The sequence below is a fragment of the Melospiza georgiana genome, chromosome W (assembly GCF_028018845.1).
Source record: "Melospiza georgiana isolate bMelGeo1 chromosome W, bMelGeo1.pri, whole genome shotgun sequence".
Classification (NCBI taxonomy): domain Eukaryota; kingdom Metazoa; phylum Chordata; class Aves; order Passeriformes; family Passerellidae; genus Melospiza; species Melospiza georgiana.
The window spans coordinates 32,143,656-32,162,906 of NC_080464.1; positions in this window are offsets into that span (position 1 = coordinate 32,143,656).

Consider the following 19,251-nt stretch of genomic DNA (forward strand, 5'->3'; position numbering starts at 1 on the left):
CACGATGGGAGATGTTTTCTGTGCTGGCACAGTTTTTCCTAGCCAGACATAGTGGAAAAGCTTTTTGCCGAGATGTAGATGAGAAGAGGCGCTAAAGACGAAGGTAGGATGCTGTCCGGAGCTAAGAGCCGCTCCCGGGCGTCTTACGGCAGAAGCCGCGCTAAGGAGAGCACTGAGAGCGGCACAATCGTCTTTGCGCGAAGAAGTCGCTTCTTCGGCTCCGGGAGTCGGGGAGAGCGTTGGCTTCGCAAAGGTGAAGAAGCAAGCTGTACAACACTGGGATTGTGTGCGCACCTTGCCAATTATTAGAAAACAGTACTTTTGCACTCTCCTGACTTTTCCAATCACATGAACGTTCGATTGGAAGCTGTTTTGGACAACTTTTCTTTTCTTCCTGCCAAACACTTGTCAGACATCCGTGCAACGTCTAGAACATGATGGGAGATGTTTTCTGTGCTGGCACAGTTTTTCCTAGCCAGACATAGTGGAAAAGCTTTTTGCCGAGATGAAGATGAGAAGAGGTGCTAAAGACGAAGGTAGGATGCTGTCCGGAGCTAAGAGCCGCTCCCGGGCGTCTTTCGGCAGAAGCCGCGCTAAGGAGAGCACTGTGAGAGGCACAATCGTCTTTGCGCGAAGAAGCTGCATCTTCGGCTCCGGGAGCCGGAGAAAGCGGCAGCTTCGGGAAGGTGAAGAAGCAAGCTGTACAACACTGGGATTCTGTGCGCACCTTGCCAACTATTAGAAAACAGTACTTTTGCACTCTCCTGACTTTTCCAATCACATGAACGTTTGATTGGAAGCTGTTTTGGACAACTTTTCTTTTCTTCCTGCCAAACACTTGGCAGACATCCGTGCAACGTCTAGAACACAATGGGAGATGTTTTCTGTGCTGGCACAGTTTTTCTTTGCCAGACATAGTGGAAAAGCTTTTTGCCGAGATGTAGATGAGAAGAGGCGCTAAAGACGAAGGTAGGATGCTGTCCGGAGCTAAGAGCCGCTCCCGGGCGTCTTTCGGCAGAAGCCGCGCTAAGGAGAGCACTGTGAGCGGCACAATCGTCTTTGCGCGACGAAGCAACTTCTTCAGCTCCGGGAGCCGGGGAGAGCGGCAGCTTCGGGAAGGTGAAGAAGCAAGCTGTACAAAACTGGGATTGTGTGCGCACCTTGCCAACTGATACAAAACAGTACTTTTGCACTCTCCTGACTTTTCCAATCACATGAACGTTCGATTGGAAGCTGTTTTGGACAACTTTTCTATACTTCCTGCCAAACACTTGGCAGACATCCGTGCAACGTCTAGAACACGATGGGAGATGTTTTCTGTGCTGGCACAGTTTTTCCTAGCCAGACATAGTGGAAAAGCTTTTTGCCGAGATGTAGATGTGAAGAGGCGCTAAAGACGAAGGTAGGATGCTGTCCCGATCTAAGAGCCGCTCCCGGGCGTCTTTCGGCAGAAGCCGCGCTAAGGAGAGCACTGTGAGCGGCACAATGGTCTTTGCGCGAAGAAGCCGCTTCTTCGGCTCCGGGAGCCGGAGAGTGCGGCAACTTGGAAAAGGTAAAGAAGCAAGCTGTACAACACTGGGATTGTGTGCGCACCTTGCCAACTGATAGAAAACAGTACCTTTGCACTCTCCTGACTTTTCCAGTCACATGAACATTCGATTAGAAGCTGTTTTGGACAACTTTTCTTTTCTTCCTGCCAAACACTTGTCAGACATCCGTGCAACGTCTAGAACATGATGGGAGATGTTTTCTGTGCTGGCACAGTTTTTCCGAGCCAGACATAGTGGAAAAGCTTTTTGCTGAGATGTAGATGGGAAGAGGCGCTAAAGACGAAGGTAGGATGCTGTCCGGAGCTAAGAGCTGTTCCCGGGCGTCTTTCGGCAGAAGCCGCGCTAAGGAGAGCATTGTGAGCGGCACATTCGTCTTTGCGCGAAGAAGCTGCTTCTTCGGCTCCCGGAGCCGGGGAGAGCGGCAGCTTCGGGAAGGTGAAGAAGCAAGCTGTACAACACTGGCATTGTGTGCGCACCTTGCCAACTGACAGAAAACAGTACCTTTGCACTCTCCTAACTTTTCCAATCACATGAACATTTGATTGGAAGCTGTTTTGGACAACTTTTCTTTTCTTCCTGCCAAACACTTGGCAGAAATCCGTGCAACGTCTAGAAAACGATGGGAGATGTTTTCTGTGCTGGCACAGTTTTTCCTAGCCAGACATAGTGGAAAAGCTTTTTGCCGAGATGTAGATGAGAAGAGGCGCTAAAGACAAAGGTAGGATGCTGTCCGGAGCTAGGAGCCGCTTCCGGGGCGTCTTTCGGCAGAAGCCGCGCTAAGGAGAGCACTGTGAGCGGCACAATCGTCTTTGCGCGAAGAAGCCGCTTCTTCAGGTCCGGGACCGGGGAGAGCGGCAACTTGGAAAAGGTAAAGAAGCAAGCTGTACAAAACTGGGATTGTGTGCGCATCTTGCCAACTATTAGAAAACAGTACTTTTGCACTCTCCTGACTTTTCCAATCACATGAACGTTCGATTGGAAGCTGTTTTTGACAACTTTTCTTTTCTTCCTGCCAAACACTTGGCAGACATCCGTGCAACGTCTAGAACACGATGGGAGATGTTTTCTGTGCTGGCACAGTTTTTCCTAGCCAGACATAGTGGAAAAGCTTTTTGCCGAGATGTAGATGAGAAGAGGCGCTAAAGACGAAGGTAGGATGCTGTCCGGAGCTAAGAGCAGCTTCCGGGGCGTCTTTCGGCAGAAGCCGCGCTAAGGAGAGCACTGTGAGCGGCACAATCGTCTTTGTGCGAAGTAGCCGCATCTTCGGCTCCTGGTACCGGAGAGAGCGGCAGCTTCGGGAAGGTGAAGAAGCAAGCTGTACAACACTGGGATTGTGTGCGCACCTTGCCAACTATTAGAAAACAGTACTTTTGCACTCTCCTGACTTTTCCAATCACATCAACGTTCGATTGGAAGCTGTTTTGGACAACTTTTCTTTTCTTCCTGCCAAACACTTGGCAGACATCCGTGCAACGTCTAGAACACAATGGGAGATGTTTTCTGTGCTGGCACAGTTTTTCTTTGCCAGACATAGTGGAAAAGCTTTTTGCCGAGATGTAGATGAGAAGAGGCGCTAAAGACGAAGGTAGGATGCTGTCCGGAGCTAAGAGCCGCTCCCGGGCGTCTTTCGGCAGAAGCCGCGCTAAGGAGAGCACTGTGAGCGGCACAATCGTCTTTGCGCGAAGAAGCCGCTTCTTCAGCTTTGGGAGCCGGGGAGAGCGGCAGCTTCGGGAAGGTGAAGAAGCAAGCTGTACAAAACTGGGATTGTGTGCGCACCTTGCCAACTGATACAAAACAGTACTTTTGCACTCTCCTGACTTTTCCAATCACATGAACGTTCGATTGGAAGCTGTTTTGGACAACTTTTCTATACTTCCTGCCAAACACTTGGCAGACATCCGTGCAACGTCTAGAACACGATGGGAGATGTTTTCTGTGCTAGCACAGTTTATCCTAGCAGACATAGTGGAAAAGCTTTTTGCCGAGATGTAGATGTGAAGAGGCGCTAAAGACGAAGGTAGGATGCTGTCCGGAGCTAAGAGCCGCTCCCGGGCGTCTTTCGGCAGAAGCCGCGCTAAGGAGAGCACTGTGAGCGGCACAATGGTCTTTGCGCGAAGAAGCCGCTTCTTCGGCTCCGGGACCGGGGAGAGCGGCAGCTTCGGGAAGGTGAAGAAGCAAGCTGTACAACACTGGGATTGTGTGCGCACCTTGCCAACTATTAGAAAACAGTACTTTTGCACTCTCCTGACTTTTCCAATCACATGAACGTTCGATTGGAAGCTGTTTTGGACAACTTTTCTTTTCTTCCTGGCAAACACTTGGCAGAAATCCATGCAACGTCTAGAACACGATGGGAGATGTTTTCTGTGCTGGCACAGTTTTTCCTAGCCAGACATAGTGGAAAAGCTTTTTGCCGAGATGTAGATGAGAAGAGGCGCTAAAGACGAAGGTAGGATGCTGTCCGGAGCTAAGAGCCGCTCCCGGGCGTCTTACGGCAGAAGCCGCGCTAAGGAGAGCACTGAGAGCGGCACAATCGTCTTTGCGCGAAGAAGTCGCTTCTTCGGCTCCGGGAGTCGGGGAGAGCGTTGGCTTCGCAAAGGTGAAGAAGCAAGCTGTACAACACTGGGATTGTGTGCGCACCTTGCCAATTATTAGAAAACAGTACTTTTGCACTCTCCTGACTTTTCCAATCACATGAACGTTCGATTGGAAGCTGTTTTGGACAACTTTTCTTTTCTTCCTGCCAAACACTTGTCAGACATCCGTGCAACGTCTAGAACATGATGGGAGATGTTTTCTGTGCTGGCACAGTTTTTCCTAGCCAGACATAGTGGAAAAGCTTTTTGCCGAGATGAAGATGAGAAGAGGTGCTAAAGACGAAGGTAGGATGCTGTCCGGAGCTAAGAGCCGCTCCCGGGCGTCTTTCGGCAGAAGCCGCGCTAAGGAGAGCACTGTGAGAGGCACAATCGTCTTTGCGCGAAGAAGCCGCATCTTCGGCTCCGGGAGCCGGAGAAAGCGGCAGCTTCGGGAAGGTGAAGAAGCAAGCTGTACAACACTGGGATTCTGTGCGCACCTTGCCAACTATTAGAAAACAGTACTTTTGCACTCTCCTGACTTTTCCAATCACATGAACGTTTGATTGGAAGCTGTTTTGGACAACTTTTCTTTTCTTCCTGCCAAACACTTGGCAGACATCCGTGCAACGTCTAGAACACAATGGGAGATGTTTTCTGTGCTGGCACAGTTTTTCTTTGCCAGACATAGTGGAAAAGCTTTTTGCCGAGATGTAGATGAGAAGAGGCGCTAAAGACGAAGGTAGGATGCTGTCCGGAGCTAAGAGCCGCTCCCGGGCGTCTTTCGGCAGAAGCCGCGCTAAGGAGAGCACTGTGAGCGGCACAATCGTCTTTGCGCGACGAAGCAACTTCTTCAGCTCCGGGAGCCGGGGAGAGCGGCAGCTTCGGGAAGGTGAAGAAGCAAGCTGTACAAAACTGGGATTGTGTGCGCACCTTGCCAACTGATACAAAACAGTACTTTTGCACTCTCCTGACTTTTCCAATCACATGAACGTTCGATTGGAAGCTGTTTTGGACAACTTTTCTATACTTCCTGCCAAACACTTGGCAGACATCCGTGCAACGTCTAGAACACGATGGGAGATGTTTTCTGTGCTGGCACAGTTTTTCCTAGCCAGACATAGTGGAAAAGCTTTTTGCCGAGATGTAGATGTGAAGAGGCGCTAAAGACGAAGGTAGGATGCTGTCCCGATCTAAGAGCCGCTCCCGGGCGTCTTTCGGCAGAAGCCGCGCTAAGGAGAGCACTGTGAGCGGCACAATGGTCTTTGCGCGAAGAAGCCGCTTCTTCGGCTCCGGGAGCCGGAGAGTGCGGCAACTTGGAAAAGGTAAAGAAGCAAGCTGTACAACACTGGGATTGTGTGCGCACCTTGCCAACTGATAGAAAACAGTACCTTTGCACTCTCCTGACTTTTCCAGTCACATGAACATTCGATTAGAAGCTGTTTTGGACAACTTTTCTTTTCTTCCTGCCAAACACTTGTCAGACATCCGTGCAACGTCTAGAACATGATGGGAGATGTTTTCTGTGCTGGCACAGTTTTTCCGAGCCAGACATAGTGGAAAAGCTTTTTGCTGAGATGTAGATGGGAAGAGGCGCTAAAGACGAAGGTAGGATGCTGTCCGGAGCTAAGAGCTGTTCCCGGGCGTCTTTCGGCAGAAGCCGCGCTAAGGAGAGCATTGTGAGCGGCACATTCGTCTTTGCGCGAAGAAGCTGCTTCTTCGGCTCCCGGAGCCGGGGAGAGCGGCAGCTTCGGGAAGGTGAAGAAGCAAGCTGTACAACACTGGCATTGTGTGCGCACCTTGCCAACTGACAGAAAACAGTACCTTTGCACTCTCCTAACTTTTCCAATCACATGAACATTTGATTGGAAGCTGTTTTGGACAACTTTTCTTTTCTTCCTGCCAAACACTTGGCAGAAATCCGTGCAACGTCTAGAAAACGATGGGAGATGTTTTCTGTGCTGGCACAGTTTTTCCTAGCCAGACATAGTGGAAAAGCTTTTTGCCGAGATGTAGATGAGAAGAGGCGCGAAAGACAAAGGTAGGATGCTGTCCGGAGCTAGGAGCCGCTTCCGGGGCGTCTTTCGGCAGAAGCCGCGCTAAGGAGAGCACTGTGAGCGGCACAATCGTCTTTGCGCGAAGAAGCCGCTTCTTCAGGTCCGGGACCGGGGAGAGCGGCAACTTGGAAAAGGTAAAGAAGCAAGCTGTACAAAACTGGGATTGTGTGCGCATCTTGCCAACTATTAGAAAACAGTACTTTTGCACTCTCCTGACTTTTCCAATCACATGAACGTTCGATTGGAAGCTGTTTTGGACAACTTTTCTTTTCTTCCTGCCAAACACTTGGCAGACATCCGTGCAACGTCTAGAACACGATGGGAGATGTTTTCTGTGCTGGCACAGTTTTTCCTAGCCAGACATAGTGGAAAAGCTTTTTGCCGAGATGTAGATGAGAAGAGGCGCTAAAGACGAAGGTAGGATGCTGTCCGGAGCTAAGAGCAGCTTCCGGGGCGTCTTTCGGCAGAAGCCGCGCTAAGGAGAGCACTGTGAGCGGCACAATCGTCTTTGTGCGAAGTAGCCGCATCTTCGGCTCCTGGTACCGGAGAGAGCGGCAGCTTCGGGAAGGTGAAGAAGCAAGCTGTACAACACTGGGATTGTGTGCGCACCTTGCCAACTATTAGAAAACAGTACTTTTGCACTCTCCTGACTTTTCCAATCACATGAATGTTCGATTGGAAGCTGTTTTGGACAACTTTTCTTTTCTTCCTGGCAAACACTTGGCAGAAATCCATGCAACGTCTAGAACACAATGGGAGATGTTTTCTGTGCTGGCACAGTTTTTCCTAGCCAGACATAGTGGAAAAGCTTTTTGCCGAGATGTAGATGAGAAGAGGCGCTAAAGACGAAGGTAGGATGCTGTCCGGAGCTAAGAGCCGCTCCCGGGCGTCTTTCGGCAGAAGCCGCGCTAAGGAGAGCACTGTGAGCGGCACAATCGTCTTTGCGCGAAGAAGCCGCTTCTACGGGTCCAGGAGCCGGGGAGAGCGGCAACTTGGAAAAGGTAAAGAAGCAAGCTGTACAACACTGGGATTGTGTGCGCACCTTGCCAACTATTAGAAAACAGTACTTTTGCACTCTCCTGACTTTTCCAATCACATGAACGTTCGATTGGAAGCTGTTTTGGACAACTTTTCTTTTCTTCCTGGCAAACACTTGGCAGAAATCCATGCAACGTCTAGAACACGATGGGAGATGTTTTCTGTGCTGGCACAGTTTTTCCTAGCCAGACATAGTGGAAAGGCTTTTTGCCGAGATGTAGATGAGAAGAGGCGCTAAAGACGAAGGTAGGATGCTATCCAAAGCTAAGAGCCGCTTCCGGGGCGTCTTTCGGCAGAAGCCGCGCTAAGGAGAGCACTGTGAGCGGCACAATCGTCTTTGCGCGAAGAAGCCGCTTCTTCGGCTCCGGGAGCCGGGGAGAGCGGCAGCTTCGGGAAGGTGAAGAAGCAAGCTGTACAACACTGGCATTGTGTGCGCACCTTGCCAACTGACAGAAAACAGTACCTTTGCACTCTCCTAACTTTTCCAATCACATGAACATTTGATTGGAAGCTGTTTTGGACAACTTTTCTTTTCTTCCTGCCAAACACTTGGCAGAAATCCGTGCAATGTCTAGAAAACGATGGGAGATGTTTTCTGTGCTGGCACAGTTTTTCCTAGCCAGACATAGTGGAAAAGCTTTTTGCCGAGATGTAGATGAGAAGAGGCGCTAAAGACAAAGGTAGGATGCTGTCCGGAGCTAAGAGCCGCTTCCGGGGCGTCTTTCGGCAGAAGCCGCGCTAAGGAGAGCACTGAGAGCGGCACAATCGTCTTTGCGCGAAGAAGTCGCTTCTTCGGCTCCGGGAGTCGGGGAGAGCGTTGGCTTTGCAAAGGTGAAGAAGCAAGCTGTACAACACTGGGATTGTGTGCGCACCTTGCCAATTATTAGAAAACAGTACTTTTGCACTCTCCTGACTTTTCCAATCACATGAACGTTTGATTGGAAGCTGTTTTGGACAACTTTTCTTTTCTTCCTGCCAAACACTTGTCAGACATCCGTGCAACGTCAAGAACATGATGGGAGATGTTTTCTGTGCTGGCACAGTTTTTCCTAGCCAGACATAGTGGAAAAGCTTTTTGCCGAGATGAAGATGAGAAGAGGCGCTAAAGACGAAGGTAGGATGCTGTCCGGAGCTAAGAGCCGCTCCCGGGCGTCTTTCGGCAGAAGCCGCGCTAAGGAGAGCACTGTGAGAGGCACAATCGTCTTTGCGCGAAGAAGCCGCATCTTCGGCTCCGAGAGCCGGAGAGAGCGGCAGCATCGGGAAGGTGAAGAAGCAAGCTGTACAACACTGGGATTCTGTGCGCACCTTGCCAACTATTAGAAAACAGTACTTTTGCACTCTCCTGACTTTTCCAATCACATGAACGTTCGATTGGAAGCTGTTTTGGACAACTTTTCTTTTCTTCCTGCCAAACACTTGGCAGACATCCGTGCAACGTCTAGAACACAATGGGAGATGTTTTCTGTGCTGGCACAGTTTTTCTTTGCCAGACATAGTGGAAAAGCTTTTTGCCGAGATGTAGATGAGAAGAGGCGCTAAAGACGAAGGTAGGATGCTGTCCGGAGCTAAGAGCCGCTCCCGGGCCTCTTTGGGCAGAAGCCGCGCTAAGGAGAGCACTGTGAGCGGCACAATCGTCTTTGCGCGAAGAAGCCACTTCTTCAGCTCCGGGAGCCGGGGAGAGCGGCAGCTTCGGGAAGGTGAAGAAGCAAGCTGTACAAAACTGGGATTGTGTGCGCACCTTGCCAACTGACAGAAAACAGTACCTTTGCACTCTCCTAACTTTTCCAATCACATGAACATTTGATTGGAAGCTGTTTTGGACAACTTTTCTTTTCTTCCTGCCAAACACTTGGCAGAAATCCGTGCAACGTCTAGAAAACGATGGGAGATGTTTTCTGTGCTGGCACAGTTTTTCCTAGCCAGACATAGTGGAAAAGCTTTTTGCCGAGATGTAGATGAGAAGAGGCGCTAAAGACAAAGGTAGGATGCTGTCCGGAGCTAAGAGCCGCTTCCGGGGCGTCTTTCGGCAGAAGCCGTGCTAAGGAGAGCACTGTGAGCGGCACAATCGTCTTTGCGTGAAGAAGCCGCATCTTCGGCTCCTGGAGCCGGAGAGAGCGGCAGCTTCGGGAAGGTGAAGAAGCAAGCTGTACAACACTGGGATTGTGTGCGCACCTTGCCAACTATTAGAAAACAGTACTTTTGCACTCTCCTGACTTTTCCAATCACATGAACGTTTGATTGGAAGCTGTTTTGGACAACTTTTCTTTTCTTCCTGCCAAACACTTGGCAGACATCCGTGCAACGTCTAGAACACGATGGGAGATGTTTTCTGTGCTGGCACAGTTTTTCCTAGCCAGACATAGTGGAAAAGCTTTTTGCCGAGATGTAGATGAGAAGAGGCGCTAAAGACGAAGGTAGGATGCTGTCCGGAGCTAAGAGCCGCTTCCGGGGCGTCTTTCGGCAGAAGCCGCGCTAAGGAGAGCACTGAGAGCGGCACAATCGTCTTTGCGCGAAGAAGTCGCTTCTTCGGCTCCGGGAGTCGGGGAGAGCGTTGGCTTTGCAAAGGTGAAGAAGCAAGCTGTACAACACTGGGATTGTGTGCGCACCTTGCCAATTATTAGAAAACAGTACTTTTGCACTCTCCTGACTTTTCCAATCACATGAACGTTCGATTGGAAGCTGTTTTGGACAACTTTTCTTTTCTTCCTGCCAAACACTTGTCAGACATCCGTGCAACGTCTAGAACATGATGGGAGATGTTTTCTGTGCTGGCACAGTTTTTCCTAGCCAGACATAGTGGAAAAGCTTTTTGCCGAGATGAAGATGAGAAGAGGCGCTAAAGACGAAGGTAGGATGCTGTCCGGAGCTAAGAGCCGCTCCCGGGCGTCTTTCGGCAGAAGCCGCGCTAAGGAGAGCACTGTGAGAGGCACAATCGTCTTTGCGCGAAGAAGCCGCATCTTCGGCTCCGGGAGCCGGAGAGAGCGGCAGCTTCGGGAAGGTGAAGAAGCAAGCTGTACAACACTGGGATTGTGTGCGCACCTTGCCAACTATTAGAAAACAGTACTTTTGCACTCTCCTGACTTTTCCAATCACATGAACGTTCGATTGGAAGCTGTTTTGGACAACTTTTCTTTTCTTCCTGCCAAACACTTGGCAGACATCCGTGCAACGTCTAGAACACAATGGGAGATGTTTTCTGTGCTGGCACAGTTTTTCTTTGCCAGACATAGTGGAAAAGCTTTTTGCCGAGATGTAGATGAGAAGAGGCGCTAAAGACGAAGGTAGGATGCTGTCCGGAGCTAAGAGCCGCTCCCGGGCCTCTTTGGGCAGAAGCCGCGCTAAGGAGAGCACTGTGAGCGGCACAATCGTCTTTGCGCGAAGAAGCCACTTCTTCAGCTCCGGGAGCCGGGGAGAGCGGCAGCTTCGGGAAGGTGAAGAAGCAAGCTGTACAAAACTGGGATTGTGTGCGCACCTTGCCAACTGACAGAAAACAGTACCTTTGCACTCTCCTAACTTTTCCAATCACATGAACATTTGATTGGAAGCTGTTTTGGACAACTTTTCTTTTCTTCCTGCCAAACACTTGGCAGAAATCCGTGCAACGTCTAGAAAACGATGGGAGATGTTTTCTGTGCTGGCACAGTTTTTCCTAGCCAGACATAGTGGAAAAGCTTTTTGCCGAGATGTAGATGAGAAGAGGCGCTAAAGACAAAGGTAGGATGCTGTCCGGAGCTAAGAGCCGCTTCCGGGGCGTCTTTCGGCAGAAGCCGTGCTAAGGAGAGCACTGTGAGCGGCACAATCGTCTTTGTGCGAAGAAGCCGCATTTTCGGCTCCTGGAGCCGGAGAGAGCGGCAGCTTCGGGAAGGTGAAGAAGCAAGCTGTACAACACTGGGATTGTGTGCGCACCTTGCCAACTATTAGAAAACAGTACTTTTGCACTCTCCTGACTTTTCCAATCACATGAACATTTGATTGGAAGCTGTTTTGGACAACTTTTCTTTTCTTCCTGCCAAACACTTGGCAGACATCCGTGCAACGTCTAGAACACGATGGGAGATGTTTTCTGCGCTGGCACAGTTTTTCCGAGCCAGACATAGTGGAAAAGCTTTTTGCTGAGATGTAGATGAGAAGAGGCGCTAAAGACGAAGGTAGGATGCTGTCCGGAGCTAAGAGCCGCTCCCGGGCGTCTTTCGGCAGAAGCCACGCTAAGGAGAGCACTGAGAGCGGCACAATCGTCTTTGCGCGAAGAAGTCGCTTCTTCGGCTCCGGGAGTCGGGGAGAGCGTTGGCTTTGCAAAGGTGAAGAAGCAAGCTGTACAACACTGGGATTGTGTGCGCACCTTGCCAATTATTAGAAAACAGTACTTTTGCACTCTCCTGACTTTTCCAATCACATGAACTTTCGATTGGAAGCTGTTTTGGACAACTTTTCTTTTCTTCCTGCCAAACACTTGTCAGACATCTGTGCAACGTCTAGAACATGATGGGAGATGTTTTCTGTGCTGGCACAGTTTTTCCTAGCCAGACATAGTGGAAAAGCTTTTTGCCGAGATGAAGATGAGAAGAGGCGCTAAAGACGAAGGTAGGATGCTGTCCGGAGCTAAGAGCCGCTCCCGGGCGTCTTTCGGCAGAAGCCGCGCTAAGGAGAGCACTGTGAGAGGCACAATCGTCTTTGCGCGAAGAAGCCGCATCTTCGGCTCCGGGAGCCGGAGAGAGCGGCAGCTTCGGGAAGGTGAAGAAGCAAGCTGTACAACACTGGGATTCTGTGCGCACCTTGCCAACTATTAGAAAACAGTACTTTTGCACTCTCCTGACTTTTCCAATCACATGAACGTTCGATTGGAAGCTGTTTTGGACAACTTTTCTTTTCTTCCTGCCAAACACTTGGCAGACATCCGTGCAACGTCTAGAACACAATGGGAGATGTTTTCTGTGCTGGCACAGTTTTTCTTTGCCAGACATAGTGGAAAAGCTTTTTGCCGAGATGTAGATGAGAAGAGGCGCTAAAGACGAAGGTAGGATGCTGTCCGGAGCTAAGAGCCGCTCCCGGGCCTCTTTGGGCAGAAGCCGCGCTAAGGAGAGCACTGTGAGCGGCACAATCGTCTTTGCGCGAAGAAGCCACTTCTTCAGCTCCGGGAGCCGGGGAGAGCGGCAGCTTCGGGAAGGTGAAGAAGCAAGCTGTACAAAACTGGGATTGTGTGCGCACCTTGCCAACTGATACAAAACAGTACTTTTGCACTCTCCTGACTTTTCCAATCACATGAACGTTCGATTGGAAGCTGTTTTGGACAACTTTTCTATACTTCCTGCCAAACACTTGGCAGACATCCGTGCAACGTCTAGAACACGATGGGAGATGTTTTCTGTGCTAGCACAGTTTATCCTAGCAGACATAGTGGAAAAGCTTTTTGCCGAGATGTAGATGTGAAGAGGCGCTAAAGACGAAGGTAGGATGCTGTCCCGATCTAAGAGCCGCTCCCGGGCGTCTTTTGGCAGAAGCCGCGCTAAGGAGAGCACTGTGAGCGGCACAATGGTCTTTGCGCGAAGAAGCCGCTTCTTCGGCTCCGGGAGCCGGAGAGTGCGGCAACTTGGAAAAGGTAAAGAAGCAAGCTGTACAACACTGGGATTGTGTGCGCACTTTGCCAACTGACAGAAAACAGTACCTTTGCACTCTCCTGACTTTTCCAGTCACATGAACATTCGATTAGAAGCTGTTTTGGACAACTTTTCTTTTCTTCCTGCCAAACACTTGGCAGACATCCGTGAAACGTCTAGAACATGATGGGAGATGTTTTCTGTGCTGGCACAGTTTTTCCGAGCCAGACATAGTGGAAAAGCTTTTTGCTGAGATGTAGATGAGAAGAGGCGCTAAAGACGAAGGTAGGATGCTGTCCGGAGCTAAGAGCCGCTCCCGGGCGTCTTTCGGCAGAAGCCGCGCTAAGGAGAGCACTGTGAGCGGCACAATCGTCTTTGCGCGAAGAAGCCGCTTCTTCAGGTCCGGGACCGGGGAGAGCGGCAACTAGGAAAAGGTAAAGAAGCAAGCTGTACAAAACTGGGATTGTGTGCGCATCTTGCCAACTATTAGAAAACAGTACTTTTGCACTCTCCTGACTTTTCCAATCACATGAACGTTCGATTGGAAGCTGTTTTGGACAACTTTTCTTTTCTTCCTGCCAAACACTTGGCAGACATCCGTGCAACGTCTAGAACACGATGGGAGATGTTTTCTGTGCTGGCACAGTTTTTCCTAGCCAGACATAGTGGAAAAGCTTTTTGCCGAGATGTAGATGAGAAGAGGCGCTAAAGACGAAGGTAGGATGCTGTCCGGAGCTAAGAGCCGCTCCCGGGCGTCTTTCGGCAGAAGCCGCGCTAAGGAGAGCACTGTGAGCGGCACAATCGTCTTTGTGCGAAGAAGCCGCATCTTCGGCTCCTGGTACCGGAGAGAGCGGCAGCTTCGGGAAGGTGAAGAAGCAAGCTGTACAACACTGGGATTGTGTGCGCACCTTGCCAACTATTAGAAAACAGTACTTTTGCACTCTCCTGACTTTTCCAATCACATGAACGTTCGATTGGAAGCTGTTTTGGACAACTTTTCTTTTCTTCCTGGCAAACACTTGGCAGAAATCCATGCAACGTCTAGAACACAATGGGAGATGTTTTCTGTGCTGGCACAGTTTTTCCTAGCCAGACATAGTGGAAAAGCTTTTTGCCGACATGTAGATGAGAAGAGGTGCTAAAGACGAAGGTAGGATGCTGTCCGGAGCTAAGAGCCGCTCCCGGGCGTCTTTCGGCAGAAGCCGCGCTAAGGAGAGCACTGTGAGCGGCACAATCGTCTTTGCGCGAAGAAGCCGCTTCTACGGGTCCGGGAGCCGGGGAGAGCGGCAACTTGGAAAAGGTAAAGAAGCAAGCTGTACAACACTGGGATTGTGTGCGCACCTTGCCAACTGACAGAAAACAGTACCTTTGCACTCTCCTAACTTTTCCAATCACATGAACATTTGATTGGAAGCTGTTTTGGACAACTTTTTTTTTCTTCCTGCCAAACACTTGGCAGAAATCCGTGCAACGTCTAGAACACGATGGGAGATGTTTTCTGTGCTGGCACAGTTTTTCCTAGCCAGACATAGTGGAAAAGCTTTTTGCCGAGATGTAGATGAGAAGAGGCGCTAAAGACGAAGGTAGGATGCTGTCCGGAGCTAAGAGCCGCTCCCGGGCGTCTTTCGGCAGAAGCCACGCTAAGGAGAGCACTGTGAGCGGCACAATCGTCTGCGCGAAGAAGCCGCTTCTTCGGGTCCGGGAGCCGGGGAGAGCGGCAATTTGGAAAAGGTAAAGAAGCAAGCTGTACAAAACTGGGATTGTGTGCGCATCTTGCCAACTATTAGAAAACAGTACTTTTGCACTCTCCTGACTTTTCCAATCACATGAACGTTCGATTGGAAGCTGTTTTGGACAACTTTTCTTTTCTTCCTGCCAAACACTTGGCAGACATCCGTGCAACGTCTAGAACACAATGGGAGATGTTTTCTGTGCTGGCACAGTTTTTCCTAGCCAGACATAGTGGAAAAGCTTTTTGCCGAGATGTAGATGAGAAGAGGCGCTAAAGACGAAGGTAGGATGCGGTCCAGAGCTAAGAGCCGCTTCCGGGGCGTCTTTCGGCAGAAGCCGCGCTAAGGAGAGCACTGTGAGCGGCACAATCGTCTTTGTGCGAAGAAGCCGCATCTTCGGCTCCTGGAGCCGGAGAGAGCGGCAGCTTCGGGAAGGTGAAGAAGCAAGCTGTACAACACTGGGATTGTGTGCGCACCTTGCCAACTATTAGAAAACAGTACTTTTGCACTCTCCTGACTTTTCCAATCACATGAACGTTCGATTGGAAGCTGTTTTGGACAACTTTTCTTTTCTTCCTGGCAAACACTTGGCAGACCTCCGTGCAATGTCTAGAACACGATGGGAGATGTTTTCTGTGCTGGCACAGTTTTTCCTAGCCAGACATAGTGGAAAAGCTTGTTGCTGAGATGTAGATGAGAAGAGGCGCTAAAGACGAAGGTAGGATGCTGTCCGGAGCTAAGAGCCGCTCCCGGGCGTCTTTCGGCAGAAGCCGCGCTAAGGAGAGCACTGAGAGCGGCGCAATCGTCTTTGCGCGAAGAAGCCGCTTCTTCGGCTCCGGGAGTCGGGGAGAGCGTTGGCTTCGCAAAGGTGAAGAAGCAAGCTGTACAACACTGGGATTGTGTGCGCACCTTGCCAATTATTAGAAAACAGTACTTTTGCACTCTCCTGACTTTTCCAGTCACATGAACATTCGGTTAGAAGCTGTTTTGGACAACTTTTCTTTTCTTCCTGCCAAACACTTGGCAGAAATCCGTGCAACGTCTAGAACACGATGGGAGATGTTTTCTGTGCTGGCACAGTTTTTCCTAGCCAGACATAGTGGAAAAGCTTTTTGCCGAGATGTAGATGAGAAGAGGCGCTAAAGACGAAGGTAGGATGCTGTCCGGAGCTAAGAGCCGCTTCCGGGGCGTCTTTCGGCAGAAGCCGCGCTAAGGAGAGCACTGTGAGCGGCACAATCGTCTTTGTGCTAAGAAGCCGCATCTTCGGCTCCGGGAGCCGGAGAGAGCGGCAGCTTCGGGAAGGTGAAGAAGCAAGCTGTACAACACTGGGATTGTGTGCGCACCTTGCCAACTATTAGAAAACAGTACTTTTGCACTCTCCTGACTTTTCCAATCACATGAACGTTCGATTGGAAGCTGTTTTGGACAACTTTTCTTTTCTTCCTGCCAAACACTTGGCAGAAATCCATGCAACGTCTAGAACACGATGGGAGATGTTTTCTGTGCTGGCACAGTTTTTCCGAGCCAGACATAGTGGAAAAGCTTTTTGCCGAGATGTACATGAGAAGAGGCGCTAAAGACGAAGGTAGGATGCTGTCCGGAGCTAAGAGCCGCTCCCGGGCGTCTTTCGGCAGAAGCCGCGCTAAGGAGAGCACTGTGAGCGGCACAATCGTCTTTGCGCGAAGAAGCCGCTTCTACGGGTCCGGGAGCCGGGGAGAGCGGCAACTTGGAAAAGGTAAAGAAGCAAGCTGTACAAAACTGGGATTGTGTGCGCATCTTGCCAACTATTAGAAAACAGTACTTTTGCACTCTCCTGACTTTTCCAATCACATGAACGTTCGATTGGAAGCTGTTTTGGACAACTTTTCTTTTCTTCCTGCCAAACACTTGGCAGACATCCGTGCAACGTCTAGAACACGATGGGAGATGTTTTCTGTGCTGGCACAGTTTTTCCTAGCCAGACATAGTGGAAAAGCTTTTTGCCGAGATGTAGATGAGAAGAGGCGCTAAAGACGAAGGTAGGATGCTGTCCGGAGCTAAGAGCCGCTCCCGGGCGTCTTTTGGCAGAAGCCGCGCTAAGGAGAGCACTGTGAGCGGCACAATGGTCTTTGCGCGAAGAAGCCGCTTCTTCGGCTCCGGGAGCCAGAGAGAGCGGCAACTTGGAAAAGGTAAAGAAGCAAGCTGTACAACACTGGGATTGTGTGCGCACCTTGCCAACTATTAGAAAACAATACTTTTGCATTCTCCTGACTTTTCCAGTCACATGAACATTCGATTAGAAGCTGTTTTGGACAACTTCTCTTTTCTTCCTGCCAAACACTTGGCAGACCTCCGTGCAACGTCTAGAACACGATGGGAGATGTTTTCTGTGCTGGCACAGTTTTTCCGAGCCAGACATAGTGGAAAAGCTTTTTGCCGAGATGTAGATGAGAAGAGGCGCTAAAGACGAAGGTAGGATGCTGTCCGGAGCTAAGAGCCGCTCCCGGGCGTCTTTCGGCAGAAGCCGCGCTAAGGAGAGCACTGTGAGCGGCACAATTGTCTTTGCGCGAAGAAGCCGCTTCTTGGGCTCCTCGAGCCGGAGAGAGCGGAAACTTGGAAAAGGTAAAGAAGCTAGCTGTACAACACTGGGATTGTGTGCGCAACTTGCCAACTTATACAAAACCGTACTTTTGCACTCTCCTGACTTTTCCAGTCACATGAACATTCGATTAGAAGCTGTTTTGGACAACTTCTCTTTTCTTCCTGCCAAACACTTGGCAGACCTCCGTGCAACGTCTAGAACACGATGGGAGATGTTTTCTGTGCTGGCACAGTTTTTCCGAGCCAGACATAGTGGAAAAGCTTTTTGCCGAGATGTAGATGAGAAGAGGCGCTAAAGACGAAGGTAGGATGCTGTCCGGAGCTAAGAGCCGCTCCCGGGCGTCTTTCGGCAGAAGCCGCGCTAAGGAGAGCACTGTGAGCGGCACAATTGTCTTTGCGCGAAGAAGCCGCTTCTTCGGCTCCGGGAGTCGGGGAGAGCGTTGGCTTCTCAAAGGTGAAGAAGCAAGCTGTACAACACTGGGATTGTGTGCGCACCTTGCCAATTATTAGAAAACAGTACTTTTGCACTCTCCTGACTTTTCCAGTCACATGAACATTCGGTTAGAAGCTGTTTTGGACAACTTTTCTTTTCTTCCTGCCAAACACTTGGCAGAAATCCGTGCAACGTCTAGAACACGATGGGAGATGTTTTCTGTGCTGGCACAGTTTTTCCTAGCCAGACATAGTGGAAAAGCTTTTTGCCGAGATGTAGATGAGAAGAGGCGCTAAAGACGAAGGTAGGATGCTGTCCGGAGCTAAGAGCCGCTTCCGGGGCGTCTTTCGGCAGAAGCCGCGCTAAGGAGAGCACTGTGAGCGGCACAATCGTCTTTGTGCTAAGAAGCCGCATCTTCGGCTCCGGGAGCCGGAGAGAGCGGCAGCTTCGGGAAGGTGAAGAAGCAAGCTGTACAACACTGGGATTGTGTGCGCACCTTGCCAACTATTAGAAAACAGTACTTTTGCACTCTCCTGACTTTTCCAATCACATGAACGTTCGATTGGAAGCTGTTTTGGACAACTTTTCTTTTCTTCCTGCCAAACACTTGGCAGAAATCCATGCAACGTCTAGAACACGATGGGAGATGTTTTCTGTGCTGGCACAGTTTTTCCGAGCCAGACATAGTGGAAAAGCTTTTTGCCGAGATGTACATGAGAAGAGGCGCTAAAGACGAAGGTAGGATGCTGTCCGGAGCTAAGAGCCGCTCCCGGGCGTCTTTCGGCAGAAGCCGCGCTAAGGAGAGCACTGTGAGCGGCACAATCGTCTTTGCGCGAAGAAGCCGCTTCTACGGGTCCGGGAGCCGGGGAGAGCGGCAACTTGGAAAAGGTAAAGAAGCAAGCTGTACAAAACTGGGATTGTGTGCGCATCTTGCCAACTATTAGAAAACAGTACTTTTGCACTCTCCTGACTTTTCCAATCACATGAACGTTCGATTGGAAGCTGTTTTGGACAACTTTTCTTTTCTTCCTGCCAAACACTTGGCAGACATCCGTGCAACGTCTAGAACACGATGGGAGATGTTTTCTGTGCTGGCACAGTTTTTCCTAGCCAGACATAGTGGAAAAGCTTTTTGCCGAGATGTAGATGAGAAGAGGCGCTAAAGACGAAGGTAGGATGCTGTCCGGAGCTAAGAGCCGCTCCCGGGCGTCTTTTGGCAGAAGCCGCGCTAAGGAGAGCACTGTGAGCGGCACAATGGTCTTTGCGCGAAGAAGCCGCTTCTTCGGCTCCGGGAGCCAGAGAGAGCGGCAACTTGGAAAAGGTAAAGAAGCAAGCTGTACAACACTGGGATTGTGTGCGCACCTTGCCAACTATTAGAAAACAATACTTTTGCATTCTCCTGACTTTTCCAGTCACATGAACATTCGATTAGAAGCTGTTTTGGACAACTTCTCTTTTCTTCCTGCCAAACACTTGGCAGACCTCCGTGCAACGTCTAGAACACGATGGGAGATGTTTTCTGTGCTGGCACAGTTTTTCCGAGCCAGACATAGTGGAAAAGCTTTTTGCCGAGATGTAGATGAGAAGAGGCGCTAAAGACGAAGGTAGGATGCTGTCCGGAGCTAAGAGCCGCTCCCGGGCGTCTTTCGGCAGAAGCCGCGCTAAGGAGAGCACTGTGAGCGGCACAATTGTCTTT